Source organism: Capsicum annuum, chromosome 11 (assembly GCF_002878395.1).
Source record: "Capsicum annuum cultivar UCD-10X-F1 chromosome 11, UCD10Xv1.1, whole genome shotgun sequence".
Lineage (NCBI taxonomy): Eukaryota > Viridiplantae > Streptophyta > Magnoliopsida > Solanales > Solanaceae > Capsicum > Capsicum annuum.
The window spans coordinates 86,916,821-86,925,276 of record NC_061121.1 but is presented as its reverse complement, the minus strand read 5'-3'; positions in this window follow the sequence as shown (position 1 = coordinate 86,925,276).

The window sequence follows — 8,456 nt, the reverse complement described above, 5'->3', positions numbered from 1 at the left end:
TTTGTCCATGGTCGGGGGCATGTCTCGACCTGACTTGGTATTTCAGTTTAGAGGATTTTATGGACAAAGTGTGTTAATGGTTATTTTCTGAACTCCCAGTGTTCCTTTGGTTATCTTATCTATCTTTCTTATATGTTTGGTTATCGTCCGCTGTTATTCATATTATGTTCTGGTTGGCTAGGCTTAGAGGGGTTTGTCTCCGGTCCTCGAGGGACTTGAGATAATCTTCATGACTAGGCCCTGGTTCGGGTTGTGAAATTTGGTGAAGTTTGAGTAACCAACTTAGCCACCTCATGCTACTATATTAAATCAAGCGCTGGGTGGTAGGCAACCCATTATTTTAGTGTTTGCAATTATTTTCTTTTTTTGTAGGTATATTAGCATAAGGAACAACCTGAAACATGGTAATACATTACTTTATTCAGAATAATCCAAGCAAGGGTAGTTTGTGACCAACTCATGAAGGTCATAAGTCCTACTCGGGCCAGGTAAGTTGTGCTTTGAACGATATAAGGAGATTTTGAATATTTTGGGTATTTTCTGGACTTGAAACTTATGAATCTACTATTGAAGTCTTAAATGCCATTTATGACTTCGTAATCAGTGCAATATATGTCAAAATATAAAGTCGAGAGAGCAGGAAAACGGTCTAAAAATTAGGCCCACCTACAGATTGACACCTACGGCCCCTAGGTGCCACCTACGGTCCGTAAGTGGTGCCATAAGTGGAAAATTTTGGGCCTAATTTTGTTTAAAAATCTAGGCCCACACCAACCCTAACCCAATCCTAACCGACCTAGGGTTTTTATGCTCCTAAACCTCCCCCACAACCTCATTTAACTTTAAAATTTCCCCTTTACTCTCAAATTTAAATTTCCCCACTTCCCCACACTTGATAAAAGGCAAGCATGTGACTTGTTCTAGGTACCAACTTGTCCAAAGGCACTAATTACGCATTCAAGTTAGGGTTTCATTTTATCTTTTCATATTTTACTCCCGGTTCATCGAAATAAGGTAGCATTCTTGGATCCTAATAGTACTATCTTATGCAAAAATAAAAATAAGTGAGTTGGTATGTTTATTTTCATGAAAAATTTATGGAAATAAATAAACTTGGTGTTTGGAGTCTTGAATTAACCTAAAAATCCTAAAGTGCTGCATTGTTCTAGAAATAAACTATATGATCATGCCTTAAGTAGAAATTGAAATTTGAAAAGGTAGAGGAATCCCAAAAGTTCACATGATAGTTTGTATTGAAAAATTTGATTATAATAGTATTGTGCATATTGGACATGTTTGGGCTGAGTATAAGTTATAGGGAGGTAAAAATTGAGGAAAATTTTGAAGTTTTCAAAATTTGAGTTTTTTTCTTCAAGTTTTGTAGTGCCTCACTTTCTTTTAGACACTAAAGATTCGTTTTTCAGGTACATATGGCACCAAAGACTTCAAATAAGAAGACTGCACCTTCGAGGCAAAGGGATGACTCATTCGAGAGAAGTGCTTCAGTGGAGGAGTACCCAGTTGCCTCGATTAGAGCCTCCCCAACAAGAGTGATGCGGCCAAGGACTAGAACCTAGAAACATGCTGCAGCTAAGACTATTATTAAAGCTAACTTGGGCGTACCACTTGTAGACCGTTTACAGTGGGGCAAATGACCTACTTCTACTCATCCTGGAGCTCAGGAAGAAATTAATGCACTAGTACCCAGGCCAAGGATGAAGAAGGCTATGATATCACCTCTACACTCTTACAAGTCTAACATAGGAGAAGATGATGATGATGAGGAGGTGGCGTATGAGTCACTTCTAGTGATAGCTACACAGGACCCCCAGTCTATGGAGGGTTCACATCGGACTTCACATCAGGTGCCACTACCAGGTATAGATCCAACATCTCAGACAGATCAGGCCTTCGACCCTACACATATCTCGATCAAGCCTATTAATGAGGTAAACCCAAGATGATGTGTAGAGGGACTTCAATTGCGTTATGAGAGAGACAACTTTGTGACCAAGATAGGCCAACCCAAAAGGGCTATTTATGATGAGAGATGGATCAAGTTGTTTGAATTAGTTGGATCACCAGTGTTGTTGGCTGCGTTTGATAAGTATCAGTGGGGTGGATGATTAGACCCCTTGGTTCATACAATCCAATATTGGTGCAAAAGTTCTATGCCTCCTACCATACCACAGTATCTTTGACTACACCTAGAGGTAGGAGGCATGCAGAGAAGCCACAGTTAGATCAGCTGCTTGAGTGGGGTTATGGTTGATATTTCAGCAGCGGCTATCCATCGAGTTAATTTTTAACCCAGATTATGCACCTCCTATGTCTACAGTAGAGTGTGATCAGTATTTGAGATTGGTTCATGATAGATACACTATACGAGAGGCTGAGTATAAAAGTGAGAGGGTAGGTTTGGCGAGATATATCACTAGTTATATTTCACCTCTTGGTGTGGATGCCCAAAGGGTCGAGGGGCAAGGTGTGATTAAGAAGGTGGAGTTGAATTTTATAGCAAAGTTCTGGTGGCTGTTAGTATGTTATCAATTATGCTCAACTGCAGTGGACAACTTGCTTTTTTGGGATGGTACAACATTGATTGTGAGCATGATGTATGGTTATGATATTAAATTTGCAGCCATCATCAAATGTGAGATACATAATTGAGCATTTAGAAAGATGACCACACTGCTCTTCCTTTGCCTGGTATAATTGCTATGTAATGAGGCTAGTGTGCCAGAGATTATAGGTGTTGATGTGAGAGTAGCGGTGGCAGGCATGGCCCGAACTAGTATGACAAGGATATGACAAATTCGATCCTTTTGTACAGGTCTTGTATGCCTTCGATATTGATTTTAGCCTAGTCTAAGATCCTATCAGTACCTATAGAGCCTACTGCTAGAGAGGGAGTAGATGCATGTATTAGTATATATTTTAATAAAGAGGAGTAGATAGATGCCCTCGAGATGAGGACACAAAGTGAGGGAACCCCAACCACATTTGCTTCAGCCCCAACTTCCATATCGAAGCCAGTTGAGACATCTGTAGTGCCCCTTCGCCCCTCTACTACAACTGCTTCTACAAGTATGGTTTTTGTATTGCATGAGTTTTTGTAGAGCTTAGTAGATAGTCAGAGGGTTACCACCTCTTGGATAAGGAATATTGAGGCTGAGGTGGCATCATTCTATGGGCAGATCTGGCCTTGGTTCTAGACGATACTTGAGGCGACAGAGACTAGATTGTAGGCTTCACATAGGGATGAGATGTCAAAGTTTCGAGATAAGGTGAATGCTTGTATAGATGCTTCTGAGGGTCGAGTGTCATCGTGATTTAGTAATATTAAGCCACTTAATCTTGGTGATATTAGAGAAGAGGTGGACACACTGTGGGTAGAGATATGCTCTCTCACTGAGAGTACTATTTTGACCATCCCTCTAGTTATACCTCCAGATGTTTAGCTGACACTTCTGTGTGGATCTAGACGCTTTGAATTATTCATGGAGGATGAGGAGACGGTCCCCATAGTCAGTACCAAGAAAGGCCGAGAGAAAGTCTTGCAGGATCCTGACATGTGATTTGACTAGGCTCTGAGATATGACAGATACGATTTAAGAGAGGTTGAGTTTTCTACTAGGCAGAGGTATGTCTAGATAGTTGTGGGTGCATTCTATATTAGTTCACCACCACTACCACCACCTCCACCAGTTGAGATACCCCTACACAGGGATGATCATGATGTGGATGCTTGGTGCATCCCAGGTATGTCCTCATTCCCTTGCTTTACATTATTTACATGTATTGGGGACAGTGTGCAGTCTTTTAGTTGGGGGTGGGGTATATTATAGTTTTCGTGATTTTTTATTTCCGTACTTCCTTTTTTTATCAGTCGTGGTATGGTTGTAGAATCGACATGCCTAGGAAAATTTTGTGTCATGCTCTGTTTTGTTTTGTATTGTGTTGTGTTTTTGTGTAATTAGAAGAATTTTTTGTATCTAAGGCATTTGATATATTTTGTAGTTTACTTTTGAGAAAAATAATATCTCTCTAAAATTTATTTTTTAGAATCGTGTGAATGTATATATGTGTGACCATTGTGGATCTATGACATTAGGATTAGGGACATGATAATTATAGCTAACAAATTGCATGAATTGGATAGGAAGTAGCTTGTGATGTGACACTGTGCCATGTTTGTGTGAGGAACTACTTAGTTTCCTTTGTATGTTGAATCCAGAACTTGATTGATTAGTCTTGCCTAAGTTGTAGGATAGTCGATTAGGAAAGGATCATACACCATTTTTTATATTAGTCTAGTTTTAGCCTAATTGACCTTCCATATGAGAATAGGTATCCCTTGATCCCAATTTTTGAATTTATAGCCTATTTTTCTTGTTACACATTTCACCTTCCTATTTGTGTTACAATGAACTTATTTTTTCCCTGGTTCTCCTTGGACATTGTGTACCTAAAATTAGGTAAATTTTCTAAGTTAAGGGTGTCTATCATAGGGGTGCATAATATAAAGTGGGTATGAAAAAGGGTAGAATAAGAGAAAAGAAAGTAGGGATGGGTGTGGTAGAAAAAGAAAAGCAAAAAAAGGAATAAAAAACTACACCCAACCTAAATGTCCAATAAAAAGAATAAAAATGATAAAATAAGGATGGAATAAAAAGAAAATTGGTTGATGAGTGGACCCCAAAGTAAGTCTAGTGCCAAGGAGTCTTAGAAACTTAATATATCCATTGACCATACCACCCCCAACCTACATTACAAGCTGAATAAAGTCCTATAGTGATCCTAACTCGATTTTCTAAAAGCTAAGATAAGGAAAATAAGGGAAAGCCTATGGTATTTAAAGCACATTGGTGGAACTTCTCTTGTGAGAGTGAGTGTCTCTTTAATGTCCCTGCATTAACATGCATTATTTCATATGAGTGAGTGAGACTTCCTTGATGTGAGGACACCTGGCTTGTATTGCTAGGTGCTTAATTTTTTGGGTAGTGTAACTTGTATATATACATGGTTGTCTTTTTCTAATGTAATGCCATATCTTGATTCCCTTGTGTCATATTGTTGTACTTTATGTCTACACACAGTTGGTTTTGAATTGTTAAAATAGGCGGGGGTAATGTGTTTGAGCTTATTGTTGATTGACTGCCTTAGATAGCGTAAGGTTCTCCTAGTTAAGCATCATTATTATTTTGTTTTGTTGTGTTGACTAAGAACATACAAATATTCTAAGTTGAGGTTGTTGATGTGCTATGGATTCATAGCACTTTCGATGCTTAAAATAATGAAAATATGCAAGTTACTTAGGTTATTTTATTAGCTATGATGGATTTTGTGTTATGTTTTGTAGGAAATTAGGTTTAGGGACTATTCTAAAATAAAGGAGTGAAAGTTAAAGTTTTAGGCCACTGAAGTGGGAACCTACAACATGTATGTGCTACCTACGGTGCGTAGATGCCAAAGTAGGTGTCAGAAATTGCGATCCAGAGACTTAGAAGTTCAGAAAACAAGACCCTATCACTAACGGACTATAGGTACCATCTTAGGTCTCAGAAAAGCAAAGTCCATAGAGTTTTTGCAGTGTATGAGGACCAGGTCACCTATGTGGGTCCACCTACAGTCTGTACATGCCATACACGGCCCGTAGGTGGCCTAGTAAGTGGCCACTATCCTTGATTTTCCTTCTTTGTTTGAGATTCTTTTCCTAGGATTTTCTTGTAATCTATATATACCGTTTTGATATTTTTTCAGTTAGTTTACGCACTCTATGTACTTACAACATATATTTTATTTTAGTATTTGATTTTGATCTTTCATCAGAGGTAGAGGTATGGACTGCGTACATCTTACCCCCCCAGAACCTACTAGGTGGGAATACACTGGGTTTGTTGTTGTTGTTGTTGTTGTTGTTGATTTTTATCTTGGGATTACTTTGTTCTTGATTTTTATTGATACTTTAGTTAAAGACTTTGAGTTTTATTCATTATTATAGTGATATTGTTTGAATGTCTTTAATTATGAATTTCTTTGATCATTTCACAATAATGAGTGGCTAAATCCCTTATCTAGGGTCGTGAGAACCCTAACAGATAGACGAAATAGGGGAAGTGCTAAGTTTTCTGAATCGATATTCTTGCATGTATTGTGGTTACCTTTAGTTTAATTGCTTTCTTAGCAGTTGCAAACTTTAAGATCCCTCCTAATATATCACTACTTACTTCACAAGAGGAGTAGGGATTAGGAAAAGATAATCATAACAGTAATTTGAAGATTAATTATGAATCTAGGCTAATCAACATCGTATACTTAAGATAATTATCTTTCATCTAATAACTTGAGACTCAAAAGGTAATAGTTAACAGGGATTTAGGATAAGGGTTAGTAATGCTACATCATGAGAATCAAAAGGTAAAAGGTGAAATCTTTCAGTGAGTCCATAAGACAACTGATAGTACTTAGCTTATCAAATTCTGCATGCAAGATATTAGGTTGGTTCAACAAAGCACGATAAACCTACTGAGCTGAGAAGCAAGAGGGAACACAGTCCTAGTGTTCGTTTTCGACTGATTACAACCAAAGTCGAGCTCTGTTACTTGTTTGAGATTACTACTATAAACCCCCTATTTACTTTCTGCACCACCCGTTGATTCCAACAAACGAGAGATAGTTGTTTAAGATTGATCGATAAAAATGTATTCTCTAGAATATTAAATTTACTTATATTCTCAATCTTGATATAACTATCATGATCTGTATAAATTATTTATCATTTTGATTTATTAAAACGTGAGATTCTAAGATCGGTCAATTCCTTGTAGATTAGATGATAATAATGTATATTGGTGAAATAATAAGTTAATTGATGGAATCCAGATCGTGGTATAGAGATTGATGATATGCCTTTTATCAGAAACTTGTAACTTTTCATGTGTAAACCCAACCGGTGAATTTATTAGTTCGACATATGAAGTAAGTTAAGTATTCCACTAAAAGAAATTAATTATTATATTAAATTCGTCAGTAATTTAATTTATTGATTATTATTTATAATCTTAACTTGGGGAATTACATAAGTGTTTAATGGATAATTTCAAAATAAAAAATAGAGGAATGGAATTACAAATTTTGAATAATTTGTTATTTATTATAATAAGAATAATTTAAATTAGCATTTTAAATTCTTTTCATAATAGGGAGCCTTAGTAATTAATTCCATGGTGCCTACAATGTCCGTATTATACTAAAACTCAAAATCCCAGTAATCTTTTTACAGGAAAAGGAGAAGTCACCGCCTGTCCTTGTTCAAGTAGAAATAGACGTGTGTTTTTCTTACTCCTTAAACTAGGATATTATTTCTATAAATAAGGATTCCCCTAGCCTAGAAATTGAATTAAGTATTCAATTCAGTACTTGCCCATCCAAGTATTGAGAAAGTTCGACTATGAATTTGGAATCACTGCAGAAGACCACAAATTTAATAACGGATTCTCTTCAAGAAATCTGCTCGCTCTTCAAGAGGTATTCCTGATTAATTTTAAGTATCCTTTACGTGAACTATGTTCTTATGTTGATTGTCTATATTACATGCAAGTGATCCTATCTATTTGCTTCTGTTGCATATGCCTGGTTTCTAACAATTGACATCATGAGCCTCACTTGCATCTAAATAGATAACCAAATATATACATATGTTTGATTATGTATCGTTGAAGTATTTCTCTCAATTTGTTCAGCCGCTATAAATCCTTTGTCTTTATATGTAATGGTAGAGAATAATGTTTCTTTTGGCCCCATACATTTCCTTAATCTGATTGGTTCACGAGTTAGAGCACTTAGATTTGTCAAATCATCATTGCCTATGTTATAAAGATTGGTAGAAGGTTCCAGTAGGCTCTAATGTTTCTACGTGGAGTGTGAAACCATTATTCACTTGGAAAAACCAATTTTTCTTTTAATAAATGAAGAAAATATAAAATACTATTAAAAATGGTGTGCGCTGCTTGCTTTAGGTGACGATAATGGGTAACTTTTCCTTTAAAGTAGGTTTATATTTTGCTTCTCAAAAGGTTGCTTGGTTATAAGTCTTTGTTTTCCCAACTACATAAATAGCAGTAACCATGCTTATATTAATTAAACAAAAACAGGTTATTCTCTGATTGGTTATTGTAAGGAAGTCTATTGAAATTGACTTACTTTTGTTCTACGATAGCTTAATTATATAACATTAATATTTCTCACATTACATAATATTTAAAACATTAATAGGGTATGATTGATGGATAATTACTATTGTAGTTGATTATTTATGTGAAGCCATTTAAAAATTCTTAAAGGTATTTACATGTGAGGTTATATAAATACATAAACTGAGAATTATGATTAATAAATAGGATCTATAAAAGTGATCTATTTATTTGAATCTTTGAAATTAGCCTAATGTATTA